The sequence below is a fragment of the Rousettus aegyptiacus genome, unplaced genomic scaffold (genome assembly GCF_014176215.1).
Source record: "Rousettus aegyptiacus isolate mRouAeg1 unplaced genomic scaffold, mRouAeg1.p scaffold_m13_p_16, whole genome shotgun sequence".
Taxonomy (NCBI): Eukaryota; Metazoa; Chordata; class Mammalia; order Chiroptera; family Pteropodidae; genus Rousettus; species Rousettus aegyptiacus.
The window spans coordinates 31016528-31041254 of NW_023416291.1; the positions used below are offsets into that span (position 1 = coordinate 31016528).

Consider the following 24727-nt stretch of genomic DNA (forward strand, 5'->3'; position numbering starts at 1 on the left):
CTAACTTTTTAACAGATTTCACTTTTTAGTAACTCTTTTTGGTTCTTATGATCTTAAGTTGTCAACCATTCACTGATGAAAGTTTAAAAAATCTATGAAAAGCAAAGGTGCAAATATTGACATGTAATGATAAATAGTGGATGATTGCAAAGAAAATAAATTGTTTTAAAAATACCACCGATAACACATGGCCAGATATTATTAATTACCTACTCAATATTTGTTCTTCTCTCTTCCTTGCTAAAAAAAAATCACAGTTTTGTTTTGGGATGGCAGTATGTACATCCCCAAACAAAAATGGGTGATGGTTGGAGCATCAACAGTCACATTATTCTGTGTAGGAAAAGTCAAAAAAAAAAAATCTAGGATATGTTCTCACTGATCAGAAGTTATAAAGTTCCAAACTTCGGCCTTTTGTTTTTTTTAAGAAAAAAAATGTTCTTATTTCATTGTAAGTCATTATTTCCCTTATTTGTTGCCAAATACAGTCTTAACATATAAATATCTAGTATTTTTATACTTGTACAATTTGCCTAACGCTTTCATAATAATTGTCTCATTTATATTCACAGTACCTAAGAGGCAAAATATAAAGATTATTTTTAATTTAAGCTATTTTCACAGATAGTGATTCTTTTCTGTAGTGTTACCTTTGCAGACAATTGGAAGCAATGTCTTGATTTATTCAGTTAGATTTCAAATCACTTTAGATAAAAAAAAAAAAAAACGAGAAAAAAACTTGAAAAATTTTTTCTAGACAAAAAGAGATATAAAGGAAAGTATGATAAATTCATAATACAGGTATAACTTACTTCTGTTATTCTCATGAGGTTTTTGTTTGTTTGTTTATTTTGTCTTGTTTCTAAGAATTACTTACAAAGAATTCAGGTAACCACAGTTTTAACAGTAACATTCATATGAGAGATAAGAAATTTTATGGAAGAATAAATGTTGACAATTTTTTAACCTCAGGCAATGTTATAAAGTCCAGGACAAGAGGATAATGAGTTAGTATTCTTCAATTTAGAGATAATAACAAAATAACAAGAATTTGATGTTTATAAATAATTGGCAGAGCTTTTGAGAAATAATATAAAAAAATATAATTAAGTAGAATCCCTTGTTAAAAATTTATGAGATTACAGGGTAAAAGAAATCCAGAATAAGTAAGTAAGCAAGAAATAAATAAATAAATAAATAAATAAATAAATAAATAAATAAATAAATAAAATAGAATAGAATAGAATTATGCCAACATTGGAACAATGAAAGAAATTTCTTGTCACTACAAATGACTCGCAGCCATCAGAAGGCATCAAAGCTGTTTCCTTCCACAGAGCTTCGGGAAGTGGCTACACCCCAGAAGTGAGGTAGAGGCTTACACTGAAATGTGGAACCTCTAAGTGCATACACTCTTCATGGATTAGGAAAAAATCTGTTTTGCTGTCCATTATAGACTTTACCATCTGTCTGATGTTTGGGTAGAAAAAATAGCTATCCATAAGTAAAAAGATCCTAGACTCACACCTAGCATGAGTATAGGCGAGGCAAGCTACATAATTCTAGCTGGAATCAGGGCAAAAGAAAAGTGTGGGGCCCCTTGCTTAAAAAGCAAGAAAAAAGCACTATCAAAGTTATTAAAATATAAAACTTTTACCTTTCATATTATCAATCTTGGTATATTTGTCATGTATAGTTTGCTTGCTGTTTAATATCTTTCTAGGTAAAAAATTAAACACAAAATTTTTAAATTACTAGCAGGAATTGTACACTTTATATTTATAGTGTGCACTATCAATTTTAAATGCTAGTATGAGTGTTTCTTACTGTGAAGAATCACAGAAATCACACAGTTTATGTTTTATAACTCATATATCCATATGTGTTTCATTCCACCGAACAGTGGAAACACTGCACAAACACAAAGCTCAACTGTTTTTGTTTCGCTTCTAGATATATACACATTCTACTAAGATTCTACTGAAGTATATTGACAACTAAATAGCATGGAAAGGAAAAAGAAATAGGGATGCCCTATATTTTCCTTTTTTTCTACATTATCATTTTCAGTGTAAGTAGTTGGCTTAAACATGGAATTAGCACAGTAAGAAAGGATATGACAGGGTTGCTTGGTTACTAGAATTTTATTGTATTAGAATTTTGTTGTGGTTTTTTTTTTTCTATGTGAAATAAGTTTTGGTTTGAATAGAATGAATGGCCTCTTTAGGCTGTCAGTGCTTGTACTAAATCAGATGTAGATGGAACATGCTTTTCTTGTCTTGAGTTTTGCTGAAATTCCATGCACTGTGGGCGCACAGGAATTTTGTGCTTATTGGGCATCATGAGACTACCGACGAATAGGGCTTCAAGGAAAGGTGCATACCTATACTCTACATATCTCCTCTGTACCTTTGTTTCAGTAGACTTCACTGGCAAGACACAACTTCAAAAATAAAAATTATGGAGAATTTCAAGAAGATGACAACAGAATATTAAACTAAGCACAACGCCCTTCTGAGTGTGGGGCCCTGTGAGACTAAACAGATCCATAACCATGCATTAAAAATTTTGGTACTGACACAATCATTAAAAGAAAGGTGAACACAGCACTGAAGTTAAGAATCAGTGCTCACTTATGTGGGGACTAGTCATAGCTTTCTATTAATAGAATTTCTTAAATTATAGAAATGTAACAGAAAATTATAAGGAAGAAAATTAAAAACCCAGAGTATCTAATATGGTAAGCAGAACTCTAGGATGATATAATACCTTCTCCTGTAAATGGAGGTGGGATTTGTGAATGTGATAGGAGAAATCACTCCCAGGATTATGTTTCATTATACAGCGATAGGGACAGTAACCTGGGTGGGCCTGACTTAATCAGGTGAGAGCTTTAAAAGTAGTTTTCACGCTGGTTGCAGAAGAGAAAATCTAAAAGACATGTTCCAGCTGGCCTGGATGAAAGTAAATACCTATGCTGTAAATTGCCTGTGTGGGCCATGTGGCAAGGAGCTGCGGGCACCCTTCAGGAGCTGGCAAGAAAACAAGGACTTCACTCATATAATCACCAGGAAATGAATTCTGCCAATAACCAGTGAGTTTGGAAGAGGACCCTGAGCCCCAGATGAAAACCACAGCCCTGGCTGACACCTTTGTTTTCAGTCTGGAGACTCTGAGCACAGACTCTACCTAAGCTGTGTCTGGACTTCTGACCTACGGAAACTGTGAAATAATAAATGAGTTTTGTTTTAAGCCACTAAGTTTGAAGCACTAAGTTTGTAGCAACTTGTTATATAGTAATAGAAAACTACTATATCCAGGAATAATATTTGGACATACCTTTTATAGTTATATCTTTATAGCTTTCTTTCTATGTACACATATACCTTTCTTGTGTAATGGAATTATACTTTTTCCTTAATCCTTTTAAATTTATTATAATAGTGAACATTTTTCACCCCATTGAACAATTTACCACACCTTAAAAAATAAATAAACAAATCTCAAGCCCATGAGACCTACTTTGGGTGCAGGATCAAAATGTATGCTACCTTCAGGGTATCAGAAATAATAGCAGTTAAATGAATCTAAAAAAATAGTCCAGAATTATTGAAACCACTGGAAGATGTAAACTTGAAACTTCTGTAATGAATGTTAATAGAAAATAATCAAGTTCATTTATTTTTAGTAGACACAGCATTGTTTAAACAGCAATATATCAAAAAAGATCCAAAAAACCAGTTAGAACATGGTATGATGGATTTCTATTTTTAAAAGAAACTGTGAAATTCAAGTACAACATAACAAATGTCAAAGTGTATAATTCATAAGTACATTCTGATGAGTACTTACAAAGTGAGCCCATTTTGGTAATCACCGATCGAGTCTGGATATAAAACTCTGCCAGCAGCCCAGAAGCCCTTTCACACCCATCTAAACACTAATGCATCCTCTGTCCAAAAGGTAATGACTACCACGATTTCTAAAAACATGGAATTTGTTCTTTTTAAATTTTGTATTAAATGCACTCATGCAGTTTGTACCTGGCTTTCTTCTATAACTTTATGAGATTCACAAAAGTTATTGCATGTAGTAATAACTGATTTATTTTTATTTCTGTAATTTAACATAATTTATTTCTTATTCTATTACTGATGTATATTTCCAATTAGGGGTCATTATGAAAATACTGCTAAAAACATTCTAGGTATATCTTTTGAAGCACATATCTACACATGTCTGTCACTCAGGAATGGAATTGCTGGGTTGAACTATGCATCCTAAACTTCCTAGTTACTGCCAAAGAGTTTCAAAATATTAATAACAATTTCCACCCTAATCAGCAAGGTTTGAGGGTTCTAGTTACACCACTAATACTTTGTAGTGTTAGATTTTTGTTCTCACTTGCATTTTTATGATATTTATGATTTTAAGCAACTTTCCATGAGTCTATAATATATAAATGTGTAACCTACATACTCAATTCTCTTGCCCATTTATTATCAGATTGTATTTTCTTATCATTTGCAGTAGTTCTTCATATATTCTGGATAATTATGTTTTCCCTGTTAATTATATCTGTTGCCAAGATATTCTCTGTATTAATTTGTTTAGGCTGTCATAACAAAATACCACATACTGGGTTGTTTAAACAACAGAAATTTCTTTCCTCAAAGTTCTAGAAGCTTGAAGTCCAAGATCAAAGTGTCACTAGGGTTGGTTTCTTCTGAGGCTGCTCTCCTTGTCTTACAGATGGTCATCGTCTTGCTGTGTCCCTATATAGGCTTTCCTCTGTGTGAGCATACCTGGGACATCTCTGTGTATCCGAAGTCCCTCTTCTTATAAAGATTGGGCTTGGGATCAGCCTAACAACCTCATTTAGCCTTGATCCTTTTTTAAAGATCTTATCTCTAAATACAGTTATATTCTGTACACGAATTTTGAAGAGGACACAATTCGCTCCTTACAATTTACCTATTCTATATGATTTTAAACCTTTGTAATTAGTTAAAATTTACTTTATTTTTCGGTTTTGCTCAATTCTAAAAAATGTTTCCCATGAATTTGAAAATAATATGTATTCTGTAATGGTTGAGTGGAAAATTTTATATATATATATATATATATATAGAGAGAGAGAGAGAGAGGAGAGAGAGAGAGAGAGAGAGAGAGAGAGAGAGAGAGAGAGAGAGAGAAAGAGAGAGAAATTTATATTGTTCATTAATTGCACTTTTAGTTTGTGTTCTTTCTAATTTTTGTCTACTTTTTCAATCATTACTGAGAGACGTTTCTTTAAATTTCATACTCTGATGTTGGATTTGTGTATTTTTTCCTTTAGCTTTGTCAATATCTGATTTTATCTTTTGAGGCTCGTAGAACAATTACATTTTTCTGATGAACCTTTTCATTATGAAATATCACATCTTCGCTTTTTATTTTGAGATAATTTTGAAATTACAGAAGTTACAAGAGCAATACAAATGAATCTCATATTCCTTCAGTTCAGTGAACTCTTCCAGTTTTGCCTCCTCCTCATCTCGATGCCACTGACATTCTTTACAGAAAATAAGTCATTGCAAAGGCTGTGCACTGTCCTCGCTTGTCACCTCTCCCTAGTCTTCCTCAATCTGCAAAAGTTTTATTTCTTCCTTACTTCACATTTCCAGATCTTGTGAACTACCATTTATACTCGAAGGAGAATTTAATGAAAATATTTGTTATAGTATTTGTATATGATGAAGTCAGCAGAAACTGAAGGCGGCTCATTTTTATGCCCTGAAAAAGAGAATAGATACTCATAAATTTTTGAAGGGAAAGCATGTAGTATGTTATGTAACAGAATAGTGGAAGTAGAATAATTCTGTATTCACTTATATTACATTTATTTATTTAATGTTGCACCTACTTTGGCATGTCAAAACAGAGCAGGAATTGCAACATATTACAACATGATATTTGATTTTAATACAATCCTGTAAGTTAGGTAAGGCATGGATTATGTTAAACTAAAAATAAAAGGCCAAAGCGATTTGAGATAAAAAAGAATAGCAATTCTGGGAAGCACTGTTTAAGTAAAAACCCACATGGTGTTCCAATTATGAGATGAGGTAAGGGATATTTATGAGAAAGGGAGGAAAATAATTACATGAATAGAAAATAAGAATTTTTGTTGGTGCTAATAAGCAAAGGAAGGAATTTCTATAGGTACAAATATGCTAAATTACTCCCTAGCTATACATGATGATGTTAATTCTAAAGAATGTCTTTAATTATCAGTCCTCATAGTCAAGATATCTGCTTTCCTGTTAGCTTTACAAATGGTTGTTTGTATGACAATGCTGGTTTGGCCCAGTCCAGAGGTTGTTCTGCCCAGTTCAAATATTCTGAAGGGTCAAGGAGCAAGACTGCAAGGCAGTTCCTCTAGGATGGCAGCTCTGACTCCATTTTTAAATGTCTCCGTTTATATTATTTTTCTCAATAAAATTATGTAAAAAAAGTTACTGAGCATATACTCTGTACCAGCTCCATAGAAACATAAATCACACAAAGGGTTTCTGTTCTGGAGGATACAGTGATAGTACAGGTGATATACAGTGTCAAGTCATAATAAGGGTAAACCATGAAGAAAACAGAAGCAAACACTTGAACCAGGTAGTACAGGGATGTAAAAACTATTGCCGCTGACTAATAGTGTCAAGGGTGTAGAATGTGAGATTTAGAGAGGAATTTGGAAAGAGGAGATGCCAAAGCAGGATTTTGAATCGTAAATTATATCTATGATTAAAAAAAAAAAATTTGGAAGGCAGAGAAAAGACTCTATGTAACAACCTACGTGCTAGTAAGATGCAGTTTTGTTTGTTTACTTATTTATGGCAAAGGGTCTAAATTTTATACATGAAAAATATATATACTTATGTGAATACTTAAAAATACCAAATAAAATTTAAAAGTGCTTTTTTTGTGAGTTTCCATAGCACCTGAAAAATGTTTCTGTATTTGTGCTAGTTTAATTAAATTAAATTGTACTTTTACTTTGCCTGTCTCATCAAATTCTAAACCAGTTGTGGGCTGTTTTGTTCTAAGATCACACATAATGCTAAACACACTTAGGAGATTCTTAAATACCTAGCAATTGGAATAAGAACAGAAAAAAAAAAAAAAAGAAAGCTGAGTATCACCCTATTCCTCACAATCTAGGATTTCTCTGTAAACTGGTAGACTGAGTTACATGTGGCTCCACTGGTGGCCTCTCTCATTTCTGTTATCTTGGGTTACTCCAGTCATCCTAGACCTTAGAATAAGCTAGAGGAGATGTAAGTGCCTGTGATATTGAGATTTATGTTAAGAAATATATATTTGATTCTCATCTACCTGTTCTGACCCCTAGCTCCTAAAATCATTGGAATTTCCTAAGTAATGGGAGCCATCAAGGAGTCTTTTGTTATGTTAATGAAATGACTTTCAGAAAGCCCTTAGTCCAAAAATGGGGTTAGTTCCAGCAGGCCTAACCTTGTGATTTGAGGATTAGAACTTCCAGTCCCACCCTAACCTCCTGGGAGGGGAGAGGGGCAGGAGGTTAAATCAACAGTGGCCAATGATTTACTTAATTATGCCTATGTAATGAAGCCTCTATAAAAACCCAAAAGGAAAGGTTCAGAGAGTTTGTGGATTGATGAATTTATGAAGGGGGAAGTCGTGAGCTCAGAGCATGGATGCTCTGCGCCCTTTCCCTATACCTCGTCCCAGGTATCTCTTCCATTTGGTTGTTCCTGAGTTGTATCCTTTTATAATAAACCAGTAATCTAGTAAATAAAATGTTTCTCTGAGTTTTGTGAGCCACACTAGAGAATTAATCCAACCAGAGGATGAGATTATTGAAACTCCTGATGTGTAGCCGGTAGATCTGAAGCACGAGTGGGAAATTGGGAAGGGGGCAGTTTTAATCATTAAACCTGAAAATGGTTTCTATCATTTCTCTTTACATCTTTATTGGCAAATGAGATTATGTCCTCACTTAACTACAAATGAGGCTGAGAAAAGTAGAGAAGTCTAAGGATAATAGTGAGTTCTGAAAATCTCTAATGCCAAAGGTGGGCAGTCTTTCAGTAGTCTTGGAATGCATGCAGTTGATTCTCTGCTGCTTTCATTATAATTCACAGATACCTTGTGCCCATTGCTTTCAACCTGGGACTTACTTGAAATTCTGAGACAATAGGAAATTTTGCAAGAATTGTACATTTACCCTGGCCTTCTACCCCACGGAGAACTTCACTTGAAAGTGATCATCTTAGGATCTCTTCCTTGGTTTTGGCATATATTGATTAAAGAGTAGATTTTTCTAACAGGCCCCAGCTTGACCTGGCCCAGCCTTCTCTGACCCCTCCTCACTCTCTGCCCTTCAGGCCCAATGGCCTTCATTCACTTTCTGTCATTCTCCACATTCTGCTTCTCTTCATTCACAAAGCTTTCTCTCAATTTTGTATTTCTTTTCTCCTTAACTCATTTAATATCATCAAATTTCAGACTTTCTACTAACGCAGATAAGCTCTCACTAATATTCCATACTATTGCAGATTTTTCTTTAATTCAAATCAATAGATCCATTTATTTTCTTTCACACTGCCCATTAATGTTTGCGGTTACATGCATTCTTGTAAATCTTTGGTTAATGTTAATCTCCCCTTTTAGAATTTTACAGCCATGAGGTTAGAGACTATGTTTGTTTTGCTCAAGGTAACATCTTTGTTGCTTAACAAGGACCTAATAGGAATTTGATTAATATCTTTTGATTGAGTGAACAAATGGGTGAATGATCTCTGACAAGCCTCACTTAAACCTATTTGTAAATAGGGGGAATTTCTAAGGCCCCTCTACAATTCGACAATCTCAACAATCTTCACTGTAATGCAGAGACCAAAAACACTGACTTGAGGATGAATGTAAGAATCTTCTTTAGAGAAACATCTTCTTTCAGACTGAGTGCTTTCCCTCTCTGATAAGTAAAATTCAGAGGAAAGTTCCTTCCACCACAACATGGCTAAGAACTAGATGGAGCACTTGGCTGATGTTCTCTGTGGGTAGCTAGGCAGAGAACCTTGACTTTCACAAAGAATTTTGAGGGAAATGGATAGCTCAGTTTCTTTGCTCCCAAGACCAAATTTTCTCCTAATATACTTTGGAATAAAGAAAGGAAAAAACAACTGGATAATGTTTTTAAATGGTACCTGTTTATTTTTTCCTCCTACTTTATCTTCTTCCCCGCAAAGAGTTCCACTCTTGAATAGTTTACTTTGTCTTTACATGTGTGTGTTACTTTTAATTTTTCCCAAGTTCGGTACTAAGTTGAAATTAAGTAGAACTGGGTTAGAATCAATCAGGGGGGAAAAATACACACAAAAAAACAATAGAGATGGAATGAAAAAAAAGCTTCCATTTCATGTTTCCTATTTTCTCCTCTCTCTCCCTTCTCTGTTTCTGTCTCTCTTTTTTTCTACCATGCACTAAGTAACCCCACTCCACTTGCTTACCTCTATACAATCTTGAGGGAAATGAATGGTGGAGAAGTGGCAAAAAACCAGTCCCTAGGATTATAACCCAGAGGAGGAATGTCAGGTGAGGGTGGGGGCCGTATAACACTGAAGTGCTTTCTTTAGAATAGGCACTTTACATAAAATCCATGGAATTCTCACAGAGGGCCTGTTCTAGAGGCATATATTATTACCTTCTCCTCATTTTCTAGGTGCAGAACCTGAGGTTTCGAAAAAAAACATTTTTTTTTTTTTACTTAAACAGTAGATTTAAGTTAAACAATGGGTCTGAGTCAGAGCAGGAATCTTCATTTTCTTATAAACATGACTGTAGAATTAAAAAATAAAAATAAAAAACAGTAGGTAAAACTCTCCCCAGCTGATTGTATAGAATAAGGGTAGAGCTAGATGTGAAATGTTTGACCTAATTTAAATTGCAGTGGATTCTCTAATTTCAAAAATGTTTAAGAATTTCACTAGGGAAATAATTCCGTTTAATGCTTAGGAACAAAAAATGCAAAGAAATAAAGACAAACCAAAACACAATTACTGTGCCGATACTGGGATGCCCTGGGAATTGTGATTTGCCAGCACACCAAAGGCCATCTGTGCTTCAGATTTTCCAAATGAATTTTCGTATTTACTTGCTCTCATGGCAAAACCTCTCAGAACACTCCTTGGTCATTTGAAAATCCATGTTGACACAAGCTTTGCTAGAGTTGCTTATAATTCCATAGTAACCACGAGCCTCTCCTAGCAGTTTTCTTGGATTTATTCGTCTGTTTGCCCTTCATTTTAGAAACCTGCAACAATGTTGGGTTTGTATAATCTCGGTTCTTTCCTTATGCCCAGAGGCCAAAAAGGAGAAAAACTGGAGAACTGGGGAATTCTCAGACAAATTGGATGAGAAAATTGAGGCAATTATCTGAATAATACATGTAAAAACCTGTTATCACTCAGAATGAAGGGTAAAAGACTTCAAATTTCTGTTTCATTTGGACTAAGTAGACTTAGAGAGATTGCAATCTTTTCCTTCTCATGCATAAATCATTGAGTTACACATTTGCAAGGATGAAGGTGTCACTGAAGTACTTGTTTAAAAATAAATACTGCTTTTCACTGAAAGACTAAATTCATTCTCCAGGGAGCCTGTAGTCATGGTAATGACACTTCAAAACTAAAGAAAACATTATTTTCTTTAATGAAGCTACTTATTGCATGGTTTACATAAATACACACATTTTGCCTATTTGAGTATTAAAAACAATTAAATTAATACTCTTGAACATCATTATTCATGGTGCTTAAATTTCTTCTCTTCAAAATTATTCGTGCTTCTTTTTACCTGATCATAAAAGCTGCTATTATATATTAATAGATCAACTACTAAATCCAAGACTCATCAGTTTTACTTGACCAAAAAAAGTTATAATATATGCAAAGAATGTAGACTTTTTTCTTTCATATTTGTAGGTAGATCGTAATGGATTATTCAGCTCATTATTTGCATAGTGAGAATTTCACTTTTTGGTTTTTTTGTTCACGCATAAATCATTTTAGCTTTTTTTTCTGTTTATACAACTTACAATTAATATATGACATATCAATATGTATTTTATAGAGAGTTCATTAAATATATGCACCTGTATGTCCTGTTTTTCACATTTCACATATCTTGAGTATTTCCTTTGTCAGTAATATTGTATAAAAACTCATTTAAAATAACTAAATACTATTTAATATTCTAGATGTTAGGTAATTCATTTAATCCTTCACTTTGTACTTAGATATTTGAGTTTTACATGTGATAATACTCATGAATTGTTATTCTAATTTATTAAAATATTTTTTTAAAAGAAAGATGATAATTTCTTATTCCGGGTGTTTTATGTCTTGATCTTTTTTCAAACAGTACAGCAGAAAATACCAGCAATCCATTTTTTCCACTTTCTTCTAGAACTTTATTTCATCGATCTTATCATTAATAAAAGAAATTTGATTTTTACTTAGTGACGAACAGTGCAAGTGCCTGGGGCACTAAACGATGCTTTTATTTAAAAGTGTTGTAAATAAAATGATAATGTTTGGATATTTTTCTATACAGTAGATTTCCCACCTCCCATAACAATTCATAAATAACACTAATAACTTCTGGTTCCTTTGTTTAATTCTCTCTTCCATTTAAGATTTTACTGGGAACATTTCTTCTTGGGAATTGAGACAGAAAGCATTTTCATTCACTCTTACCAGTTTTTCTGTTTAGTGATTTTGGATTCAAAAGATAAGAGACTCTGCATTTTCTGAAAACACTGCCGGGCCTCTCCCAAAATATAATGGCAAGTGGTGAGTATGTGTTGAATCCACCTCTATTCCACTCCCTCAGCTCATCAACATTTTCCTCTTTGGAAGTTCACAGCAGCAGAGAATAGTTGCTCTGGTACAGCAGAAGGAAAACCGATGGTCTGTGTACCAACGAAGGCCTTTCTGTTTGTTTTCAAAAACTGTTTTGATCTTCAGTAACAGACAAGAAAGAATTCCTGAGGTAAATAAACTTTGATAATCAATATCTTTAAGACTTTAAAACCAAAAACAGCTATTGCTTGGAATGTATTAATGACACAACTTAATTGCTGGATTGTGCTGATCACTACTCATAATTTTATTATTTTTGAAGCTTTGTCAATGTCTAGTGCTTCGGAAGAAGAAGGAGGAGGGGGTATAGAGTATGAGTACAGAAGACAGAAAAGTCATAGATGATGAATAATGGCAGCACCAAAACAGGAGGCTGAAAGTCTCACTTTCAAATTGGTTACACACTTGACTCTCATTGGAGATTTTTCTAAGGAGTCACATGTAAATTTGGTGGTTATTCATTGATGGACTGGCACTGCCTATTCTTTGATGAGCCTGGGAATAGACCACTTTGAGTGGGCAAATTCCAAGGATGTAGTTATAGAGCAAGTAATTTAAAGAGAAGACAGATAAGAAGAGAAGAAATAGGTGGGAGTAATAGGAAGGTCCAAAGGGGATCTCTTGCTAAACAGAAAAGAACCAAAGAAGATCCATCAGACCCAGGGACACAGCCATGTGTCAGTAAATACCGATGGATAACGGCGTGACAATTTTGCTTGAGAGCTTGTCTTAAACTGTATTTTTCGGCTTTTGCCCTGTTTACCATTAGAGTTCAACGGAACATAAGTGATAAGGAAAGTTGTGAACAAAACACCCTGTTTAATTAATCCCCTGCTGGTTTTGTTGAAGACCTGTTTCTCACCACTGTGCCCTCTTTAACAAGGTTGGGCAAAATGCAGAATAATGAATTTAGCCTAGCATCTATTAACTTGCCAGTTATTTACCATATTTTTTTCTTCTTAATTGTCAAATCTTTTTTTTAATGAAGATTAAAAAGGTAAACTAATTTATAGGATGGGGTCATCACTTTTCCTTTGATTACTTTCTTCCTTAATAGTTGTTTGCATGCATACATGCTGAGTAAACATGTTTTCAGTTTTCTGAAAATGAGCATATTTAAAATATATCTTGAGATTCTTGGCTTCCTTGAAGCATTTGGATGTATCTCTTATCCCTACATATTTTATGTTCTGGTGAAAACCTCAGAAACATATGTTACAGGGGAAGAACACAGATATTTATACATTCAGAATATTTTCTAGCCATATACAAAATGTATTATACTGTCATCTGGCAGTGTGATTGGGTGCAGTTAAATGTTATGCAAAATTCAAATATTCTATTATTTCCTATGAGCCTTTTTAAAACCACCCTTGGCTTCTTTTATTTTATATCAGGTCTATTTATCCTTATTATTGGCTAATATAGCAGTTGCTATAAGAACATGTAGACATAATATATCTTGTTATCCAAAAAACATGCCAATGCAAGAAAATAATTACCGATTTAGAGTGATGTGCCTTTTTTTTTGTCCAAAAAATCTTAAATAATAAATTTAAAATATATTTTTGGGGACTTATCATATGTCTACTAACTTATACTCTAATTGCTGTTACATGTAGGATAAGGAAGTCAGAGAATGCCATAGAAGTATGCTGAAGGATTAGAATTTTTCTGTTGCTCATCATACCAGGGAGATGATTCTGTTGTCTTTTTCTTTCTACTATTATTCCAGGCGTTCATGGATTTTCCTGTAGTGTATGAAGGACATAGGCCGCATGAATAGCACTGACTATGGCATTTTAAAATTTGCATATGGATGCAATAAGCTCATAAAAATACATTTTCATGCACTGTTGCAAAATGGTACAAACCACTATGATAAGGAGTTTGATTCCAAACTCATTATTATGGAAATTAATTATGGAAATACTGTGTAACCCAGCAATTCTACTTCTAGATATCTATAAAACAAAACAAAACAACAAAAAAAAAACCCCACTAACTCAAAATGAAATATTATGCACTCCTAAGTTCATTGCAGCAATCCTCAAGATATGAAAGCAACCTAAGTGTCTATTGATAGATGAATGGAGATAAAGATTTGAATATTGTTCATTTATAGATGAATGGAGATAAAGATTTGAATATTACTCAGCCATAAAAAGAATGGAATCTTGCCATATGTGATAACATGGATGGGCCTAGAGAGTGTTATTTTCAGTGAAATAAGTTGAACATAAAAGGAAAATACTATCTGATTTCACTTATATGTGAAATCTAAAAAAACAAAACAAAACAAATAATACAAAACAAAGTCTCATAGACATAGAGAACAAACTGATGGTTGCCAGAGGGGAAAGCAGGGGGGGAGGGAAAAAAAGATGAAGGGAAATAAGAGGTACAATTTTCTAGGCATAAAATAAATAAATCACAGAGATGTAATGATGTAATGTACAGCATAGAAAAATATAGTCAATAATATTGTAGTAACTTGGTGCAATGTTACATGGTTACTATACTTAGCATGGTGATTACTTCATTAGGTATATTAATGTTAAATAACTGTGTTGTACACTCAAAACTAATATTGTATATCAACCATGTTTTAGTAAAAAGAATGGTTTAATGTTACAAAATTAATTAATACAGAACATGTGTATAAATTGTCAGATGGAAATATATAATATCAAAAGGGTTTTTAAAAGTACATTTTCCTAACTCAGGTAAATCCTGAGTGATTTTGAGTATGAAATTTTTTAAATGATTGAACCAACAACCTCTTAAAGTAAACTAGCTGACTACCAGTGTACTATAAAACAAAGAAAACAAAAACGAAAACTCAAGATTGGAAGTATTTATAAAGTCATGTAATTGAATCCTTTCATATGTGTGGTAAAAGGTACTGAGTAAGGAAAACTCAAGTCACTTTCTGAAAATCATTTGGCTGCTTAATAGTAAAACTAGACATTGTGTAACCATATACACCATCTCTGAAGAAAAGAACACATATAAACAAAATATAAAAATTATATTTTAAACGCATATTTCAATTTAAAATATTAAACCTATTACTTAATATCTGAGATTTTAAAAAGGGATTCTTGATGTTTTCTTGGATTTCTCTGATTTTATTTACTTTACTTGCATCTTAACAATCTTTACCTTCAATGCTAATAAAATAAGAACTAATATTTCCATTTGTCGTTTATGACATGTCTGGGACTCTGTGAGCTCAGGCAAAAAGTAGCTCAGAATATATTACAATAAATTTGATTAAATTGATATTCTTAACCTGTGAATATAATCAACATGTATCATTTTTGCAATATAATGCCATATATTTTACAAAAAGCTTTTGTTAGAATTTTATGTAAATGGAATTATACATTGCATAAGGAATCATTTTTCTTCCATGTAAAGGACTTGCAATACTATTTCTTGTTGTGCAAGTCTGGTTGTGATGAATTCTTACAGCTTTTTTGTTGTCTGAAAAGTCTTTTTTTGCCTTTGTTTTTAGAGATATTGTGTCGCATACAGAATTACAGTTTGATGATTATAGTAGGCTAAATAATGTCCTCTCAAAGATGTCCATGTTGGGAACCACCTTGACTTACATGGTAAAGGGGAGTTTGTGGTTATAATTAAGGATTTGGGAACAGGGATATTTATCCTGAATTATCTGGATGAGTCTAATATAATTACAGCTGTCCTGATGAAAAAGAGATGTGAGGGCAGAAACAGACAGAGATGGAGGAAGATGGAGCAAGGGCCCCTGAGTTGAAAAATGCAGGTGGCATTTCTAGAAATAGGAAAAGATAGAAGAATGAATTCTCCCCTGAAGCCTCCAGAAGGAACAGTCCTGTAGACATATTGACTTTAGTCCAATGAAACTGATTTCAGACTTCTTATCTCCAGGACTGTAAGATAAAAAGTTCGCATTGCTTTAAGTCACTGCGTAATAGAGAATTACTACAATAATTATCTTTTACTACTTTAAATAAGTTCCTTCGCTATTTTCTCACTTGCATTGAGAAATCTGCTGTCATCCTTATCTTTGTTCCCTTGTATGTAATGTGTCTTTTTCCCTTGGCTATTATTAAGATGATAATATTTTTATCATTTGTTTCAAGTGATTAGATTATGATATGTCATAGTGTAGTTTTCTTTGTGCTTTTTTGTTTGTTTGTTTGTTTTTTGCACTTAGAGTTTGTTGAGCTACTTGGATCTGTAGGCTTTTAGTTTTAAATATTTGGCCATTATTTCTTCAAAATTTTTTCCTTGTCTCCAGTTCCCGTTTTCTCCTTTTCTTCAGTTAATTTAATGAAATGTATTTTAGTCCACTTGACTTTTGGATTCTTCTTTTCCTTTGTTTTTTCATTTTAGAAAGTTTGTACCCCATGTCTTCAGGATCACTGACCATTCATAGTGCAATGTTAAATTCGACATTAATTCCATACAAAAGGTTTTCTAATAGTTAATAGTTCGGTTTTATTTCTTCAGAAAATATTTTAAAAGTTTTAGTTACAAAAATAGTATGGTGATGGTACAGAGAGTTTCCATGTACTCCCACACTCATTTCCCCTGTTAGTAATATCTTATATTGTTATGGTGCATTTGTTACAATTTATAAAATAATATTTGTCTATTAATATTAACTAAAGTATATATTTAATTTACATTTCTTTAATTTTACATAATGTTCCCTTTGTGTTCCAGGATCTCATCCAGAATGTCATATTATATTTACTCAGTGTACCTCCTTAAACCTCTATGACAGTTTTTCAGATTTTTCTTGTTTGTGATGACCTTGACATTTAGAAGAGTACTGATCATACGTTTTGTAGAATATTCCTTAATTTTGAATTGTGTGATGTTTTTCTCATGATTAAACTGGTATTATGAATTTTTTTGACAGAGAAAAGAAAGCTAAAGTGCCATCTCATCACACCATATGAAATGTATATATTACCAACATGATTTATCTGTGTTGATGTTAACCTTGATCACCTGGCTAAGGTCTTGCTTTTCAGTTTCTCCATTGCAAGGTTACTCTTCCTCCCTGCCCTCCATATTGTACTGTTTGGAAGGAAATCACTATATGCAGCTTACACTTAAAGAGTGAGAAATTCTGTCTCACCTCTTTGAATCTCTTCATGAGTACATACATAAATCATTTGGAACACTTCTATATGAGAAAATTTTCTTTTCTTCCTCATTTATTCAATCATTTATTTATATCAATATGGACACATGGGTATTTACTTTGTACTATAATTCAATACTACTTTATTTATTTTGTTGCTCAAATTGTTCTTGCTTTTTATTTTGGGAATTCTGCCTGTTGGCTCTTGTATTCTTTACACAAGATTTCCTCAATATTGTTTTTTTAAGTTTTTTTTTAACTTTTTGGCTCATATTGTTTATTTCTTGGCCAAGAGTTAGTCATTTCTTCAAGGAGCCCTGATTTCTTTTATGGAAGAATGGTATGAGAAACCAAGATCCAGGCACTAGGCATGCTCATTGTTACCAAAATGTCAATACTTCTAAGCCACCTGAGACGACAGGGCCTGCAAATGTACGCGTGTATACTTGCCTGTGTATATCCACATATTTAAAAGTATTTTTTATCTTAAAAGTATTTTATCTTTATCTATATCAAGCTAGACTGACATCTCACTGATGTCATCTATCCAGTGTCTTTTCTTACTTTGGATGTTGTAGTTTTCTCTAGAAGTTTGAATTGGATGTTTTTCCTGTATTCTATGCTTATATTTATCTGTTTCTAAACTCGAGAAATATATTTATATTAGTTATTTAATATACCTCATTTTTAACATTAGCATTTGTAGTAGTTATGGATCTGTTTCAGCTGATTGTTCTTCCTATTACAGCTCATGTTCTGCTTATTTGCCTTTCAGGTAGTCTTTGATTAGATGGCAGACATTTTGAATTTCACCTTTAAGATATTAAGTATTTTTATGTTCCTATGAATATTCTTAAGCTTTGTTCTGGGATGCAGTTGAGTTACTTAGAAATAATTTAATCATTTTAGTTCTTGTTTTTATGGTTTGTTAGGTGGGTGTAGATCAATGATCAACCTAAAGCTAATTATTTCTCACTAGTAAAGCAAGAAATTTCTGTGTACTATACCCGATGCTCTATAAATTATAAGTTTTTCTTCTGTTGCTGGTCTGAATAGACATTATTCAGAGTTCTGTCTTATTACTGGGCATGTAAGCTTTTTAGGTGATTCTTCCTCCAGCTTTGGATAGTTTCTTCACATGTATGCACTGATCAGTAGCCTGCTAAATATGCAAGTGGAACTCTGCAGATCTCTAGGGTTTTCCTTCTGTGAAGTTTTTTTTTTTTTTCTCTCCAGTATTGCTACCTATTACTTCTAGACATCTTGGACTTCCTGGAATCTCAAGATATATCTCCATAATTCAGAGAACCCTTCAGATTCTGTTTAGGTTCTTTTCCCCTGCATTGTGACCTAAAATTCTCTCAAGGAAACAAGCTCATCCAAATCATGGTACTCACCTTATTTGTTTCTCATTTTTTCAGGAAACATTGCTGTTATAATAATCTCCAGTGTCTTAAAAACTCTCATTCTGTATATTTTGCAAGTTATTTGTTTCAGGAAGTGGGGTAAGTTTAGTCCTTGTTATTCAATCTTGGCCATAAGTAAAAGTCTTACACCACATTTTTTTTGTTGTTGTTCTGTCTATATATATTGTATGCATCAATAAAAATCTTTATCTCTTTAATAAATTCAATTTATCCCTGTTTCTTATTATTTTTCCTTTTAGGCTCTAAACATACTAGTCATTACCTTTATGAAAATTTATTTTTTTTTCCCTGCTTGGTTTTACCTTGTCTTTCAAATCTCAGATGTGAATCTTGAAAGAGTAGTCTATCCATATGCTTCTATCCATATCCTCCATATGTTTCTCTTCTTTCTTAAGAGATAAGAATAATCAGACATTTTCTTCAGCGTGATCTGGCTGCTGAGTGATTCATACAAGTAAATATTCCTTAGTCAATGTCATAATGTTATACATTACATGTATAAAAATCTGTTTAACACTTTTCAGTCTTTATCGGGCTTCTCTGCTATATTTGACATTGTTGACTACTCACATCTTCTTTATTGTTCGTCTTTTTACTAACAAGACTATGCATGCAATTTAGACATTCTCTAAGGTGATTTTGATTTCCTTTGGGGACTGGTGACTCCCTTTTGTCTTCCATTTTCTTCCTTTTGAAATGAAATGAATTTAAATGTTATATTATGCCTGTCTCATAATTGTATTCTGGGAACTGATAAACTGTTTTCTAATTTCACAGATCTGCAGAGAGTACAAATTTGTGCCCCAAGATAGACTATACCCAGGGCCTCAACTGTACCTGATTTAAGTGATTTATATGATAAGATTGAGATTGTTGAGCAGATGAGAATTAGACAGTAATGTTTGTTTGTTTTTGACTTTCTATTGATGCTATAGTGAGAGAAGAGCTTTAAGGATCATGGGATAGGGAGATATTGAATTTTGCATGTAATTTGTTGGTAGAAAGAATATAACCTCTTGAAGGTGTCCATGTTTTAATCTCTAGAATATGTGAATATTTTATATTACATAACAAAAGAGAATTAAGTTTGCAGATGGAATTAAGATTGTTGATCAGTTTACTATTAAGATGGGGAGATTGTCATGGACTGTCCCAGTAAGTCCAATACAATTACCTGAGTCCATAAAAGCCAAAAACCTTTCCTGGTTGGGTCAGAGATATATGGTAAAAGAAGGAGGGGAGGAGATTCAAAGTGTTGGAGGGACCCAGCTGGCCTTGAAGATGGAGAAAGGGTATTCTTAGCTTTTAAGATGACCCAAACAAAGAAATGTGGGTAAGTTCTATAAGGTGTGAATGACCTTCCACTGACAACCATCAAGGAAAGAGTGTTTTAGTTTTATAGTCATGGGGCACTATTCTGCCATTAACTAAATGAGTAAGGCTTTCTAAAGCTTCCAAAAAAAAAAGAAACACAGTCATGCATTTAGCCCACAGTCGTGCGTTTAGACCAAAGTGGGACTTCTGGCCTAAAGGACTATAAAGTAATAAATCTGTTTGATTCAGGTCACTAATTTTCTGGTAATATGTATGGCAACAATAGAAACTTTTCTCAGTCTTTAATAATGTTATTCTAATGATACTACTACTACTTTGTCTAAAATGAATCTTCAAAGGATCAAATATCTATGCTTGGAGTAAAATATAACACCCCTCATAGACTCACCCATACTAACTACACCTGTTTCACTATTTCTGAAATTATGTCTTGCAATGAACACACACACACACACATACACACACCATTGCTTATGTCTACCATGATTTAGAAGTACATTGACAGATCTTGTTTGATAGGTGATCTCTACTGACAAATAAACTAATCCACAATAAGACTGGAAATTGCAATTATTTAGATAAGCCTAATTATTGAAAACTTTAAGTTATATCTCACCATGGAATTAAAGGCTGAAGAAATTTAGATGCTAATCTGTTAGTCCTCCTTTATCTACTGGGTACGTATTCCGAGATCTCCAATGGATGTCTGAAACTGGGTACGTATTCCGAGATCTCCAATGGATGTCTGCAGACCCTGTAAATGTACTAAGTCCTACATACACTGTTTTTTCTATAAATATATACCAGTGATAAAGTTTAATTTATAAAGTAAGCATGGTAAGAGATTAACAATAATAACTAATAATCAAATGGGACACATAATATATGGTAATACAAATTAGGCAAATGTGCCCCACCCCCTCTCTCTCTCATAACTAATCTGATAAACTAAACAGGTAATAACTGACTAACAGATAGGTGGCATATACAGTGCTGGACAAAGGAATGACTCATATGCTAGGGGGGATGAACTGTGACTGCCTGGGATGGTGCAAAATTTCATTATGCTACTCAGAAAAACATACCATTTAAAACTTATGAATTGTTTATGTCTAGAATTTTCTGATTAATATTTTTGGACTGTGGTTGACCATAGGTAAAACCGAGAAAACCCGAGGAAAAGGGGGGACTACTGTATTATTTTTATTACATATCGATGAGGCTTAAACATAGAAAGAAAATAGTTATTTTTCTTATTGATGATTATTCTCGACAAAATATTTCTGGATATCTCTCCCAAAAGTTTTAATGTTGATTTTTGCATAATCGTAAGTTCAAGGTGTTAATATTACCATTTGAAAAGTTAGGATTTTAAAATTTCTCTTCTCTGTATAATGTATGACTCTATTTATATGAAGTCCAAGAACTGGAGCACATAACCTAAGGTGGCAGAACCTAAAATTTGCTGAACTTATTGGGAAATGTAGGCTGATAGAAAGGGGCAAGCAGAATTAGAAACTGTTGAGAATATTAAAATGATTTGCTAACCCCAAAACAACCAAGAACATTATCTGTATCATTTTATTGTTTTTATTTCTTCTCCCTTTTCAGTACTTTTTCTTCTGGGCTGATGTGGCTCTTAAAGCAGAATGCTGGTTATGGGAGTTTTACTGATAGGCTGCTCTTATGGAAAGGAAACCTTTCAAATCCCTTCGTTTTCCTTAATTTTGAGAACAGTAAACAAGCCTGCGAATATATACGTATAATAAATGCAATATAAATGCTAAGTTAGTTCTTTTGTGTTATGCGTTACATATACAGAGAAAAAATACAAGTAAGTATATACCCATTCATTATATCTTAGTCATTAAAAATGACTTTCAGTAATCATTTCTTTCAATAAGAATTATTTAAATGATGATCTATAACTTCACTCACTTCAGATAAAAACTATTTGAACTAGCTCCCTATATTCTAAGAGCATGCTTCTGAAAATTGAAATATGAAACTACATACCTCAAAGTTACATTTTTGCCTTTGCAAATTGATGTAATTAAATCAATAAATTTAAAGTAAAGTTAAAGAAGGTGATAATGACTTTGCCTATAGTAATAAAACTCATCATGTTGGAGAAGAAATGTGCAGAAACTGAAATGATTCAACTGCTCTAATTAAGGCAGTAGTGAGAAATGCCATTACGGGCAGAATGCCGAATGACCTAATTCTTCCTTGCCTTTCCACTTTTGAAGCAGCTTCACCAAATGAGTTACCCTCTTTAGTGTTCTATGTTTATTTTTTAAACCCTGATGATTAATACTTAAAATGCAAGTGAAAAAACATAATAAACAAGTCATTTAAAATGTCAATGTCTGATTACCCGAGTGTGCTTCACATTGAATTAAATAATACATTGCTAATGTCACTGAGCAGAATATTAATCGTATGTATGAAACTTCCAGTATACAATATTCTGGCACTTGGGTTCAAAATTAAATTCAGTGTGATTGTTTTAAGGAGCTCTTCTTTGTTTTAGCCATAGGCTAATTCACCCTAATATGATTACATGAAACTATGCCATACTTAAAATGACATACATACTTAAAACTAAAAGTGCTGTATATCAAAGAAGAAATATCAGTTAGTAGAAGAAATGCTAAGTACTTATTCGTTTTTTCATGGCTTAGTTATAGTTTAAAAGATGTCAATTGAGGACCACTTTAGACCTCGATTCTGCAAGCATTTCCAAAAGGAATGGAACAGGGAGTGAGATAAAATAAGGATCAAGAATCATCAGATCATAGGCTCCTAAAAGCATAAAGAGGAAGAGTTATTTTAAAGTCATTTAGCCAACCTCCATGCAAAGAGGTAACTTTGCCACACATTATTGCTTTCTGTGAACTGGTCAGATTTAAGCTCCCTGAGAGCGAGACCAAGTCTCTTTGGTTTTCTCTATTTTGCAGCTTATTTTTCTGAAATGAGAATTAAGATGTCCCTGCCTAAAACTGGTATAGAAGGAATATGGATGAAATATGTTCTTCACTCTATGAGTAATTTTTTAGAACAGCATATGATAAATAGACTTTTGTTACAATACAATTTAATATATCAGAACTGAATAAAGAATATAGCCAGGAATAATTTCCTCTTGTTTACATTTCTTAGCTTGGCTTGTTAGCTTGTTTAATTTTTCTTAAGTGTTTTGCAAGAAAGATTTTTAGCGGGTAGGAGGCTGGGTATCTTTCATTGAAGGCCAAAGAAATGTGGACATTTGTTCTGCAGACCGTCTGGGAGCAATAAACTCGGAGAGAATAACTTAGAAGGTAAATGATTAACTTCTCTTTCTTCCTAGAAGCACTCATTTATTCAGTCTTGTACCACAGCTCCAAACATAGTTCTCAGTATAATGTGAGAGATAAATAACTGTGTTCATAGAGTACCATATTTTCATTACCAGAAAACTATTGTTGCAGTGTCCCAATATGTTCCCAAAACAAATCCCTGATTTTTAAATACAAATACAACAAATATATCTGTTTATTTTTCTTCTAAAACCATAACATTGAATTCGAAAGCAAGAAATAAGGGATAATAAAAAGTAGGCCTTTGTATTTTTTAGCTATCATTAGTAAATTATTATTATAATTTTATATTATCATTTTACATTATTAGGTCATATGGACTTCATGAATATGTCATACTTTATGAAAGCCTTTTCCTATTTTTGGACAGTTACATTTTATGTTATGTAATGTTAATATTAGCTATATAAATCTCTCTTTTTTTCAGAATAGTACTTTAAATTTATAGAACTGAAAATCCTGGTAAAGATGCAGAAGCACCTGAAAAGGTCATGACATATAATGTAAAAGTGCCGACTAGGTATAAAGTGCATGCAGTTTTATCCTGGCAACACAGTAACCGCATCCATTTTCCCTAGAAAATACTGGACATTATCTATTTTTAAAAGTCTTTAATATTTCTTTTCTTTTTTCTTTTTTTTATACCTAATCACCTCGTCTTCCTAGGTGGTCTCCCATCCAAGTACTAAGCAGGCCCAATCCTGCTTAGCTTCTGAGATCAGACGGGATCGGGCTTGTTCAGGGTGGCATGCCCGTAGACTTATAGTCTTTAATATCTCATAGGTAAAAATAGTAATATGTTTCATAAATTTGTGCTTTGACCAATTGTTTTTCCTTTTTTTTTTTTCTATTTTAATTACTGGTTGTTTGCTATTTTCTCCCCATCTGTCAATTTTCTATTTTGGAAATTGTCTTTTAAAAAGTTGGTAGTCTAAGGTCATACCGCCCTGAACACGCCCGATCCCGTCAGATCTTGGAAGCTAGGTAGGGTCGGTCCTGGTTAGTACTTGGATGGGAGACCACCTAGGAACACTATGTGCTCTAAGAATTATAAAATAAAAAAGAAAAAGAAAAAGAAATATTTGGTAAAATAACAAAGAATTGCCTTTGTGTACAAGGCTCCTTTTTACCTCTAGTTTTTTATTTTCTTTAAATTTAAAAATCAGAAATTTCTAAGTTTTATATATCCAGATGTTTTTTTACATATTTTAAAGATACATGCACATACTTCCACTCATACACATTGAAAAAGTTAAATGAAATGATTGGGAAACAGCTTGAAAATCTTTATTCCAGGAATACCTCTAATTATCTCATCACTGACATTTTATTTCACTATATCATTATGCCTATTTTATTTCTTTTTGGATTACTTCTAAGATAAACTAGAGTAGATTATCAAATCACCATTTTAAAACATTAGAGATCTTACTTTCAAGCTTTATTATTTATTTCAAGAACACGAATAACCACGAGAAGCAAAAGAAGAGAAAGAGTTCTCAAACCATCAACACTAGTTGC

General features: G+C 33.0%; 1 pseudogene; it reads left to right on the forward strand.

Moving 5' to 3' along the window:
- The first annotated feature begins 24136 nt into the window (after positions 1–24136).
- LOC118612737 lies at positions 24137–24254 on the forward strand (annotated as a pseudogene).
- The last annotated feature ends 473 nt before the right edge of the window (positions 24255–24727 follow it).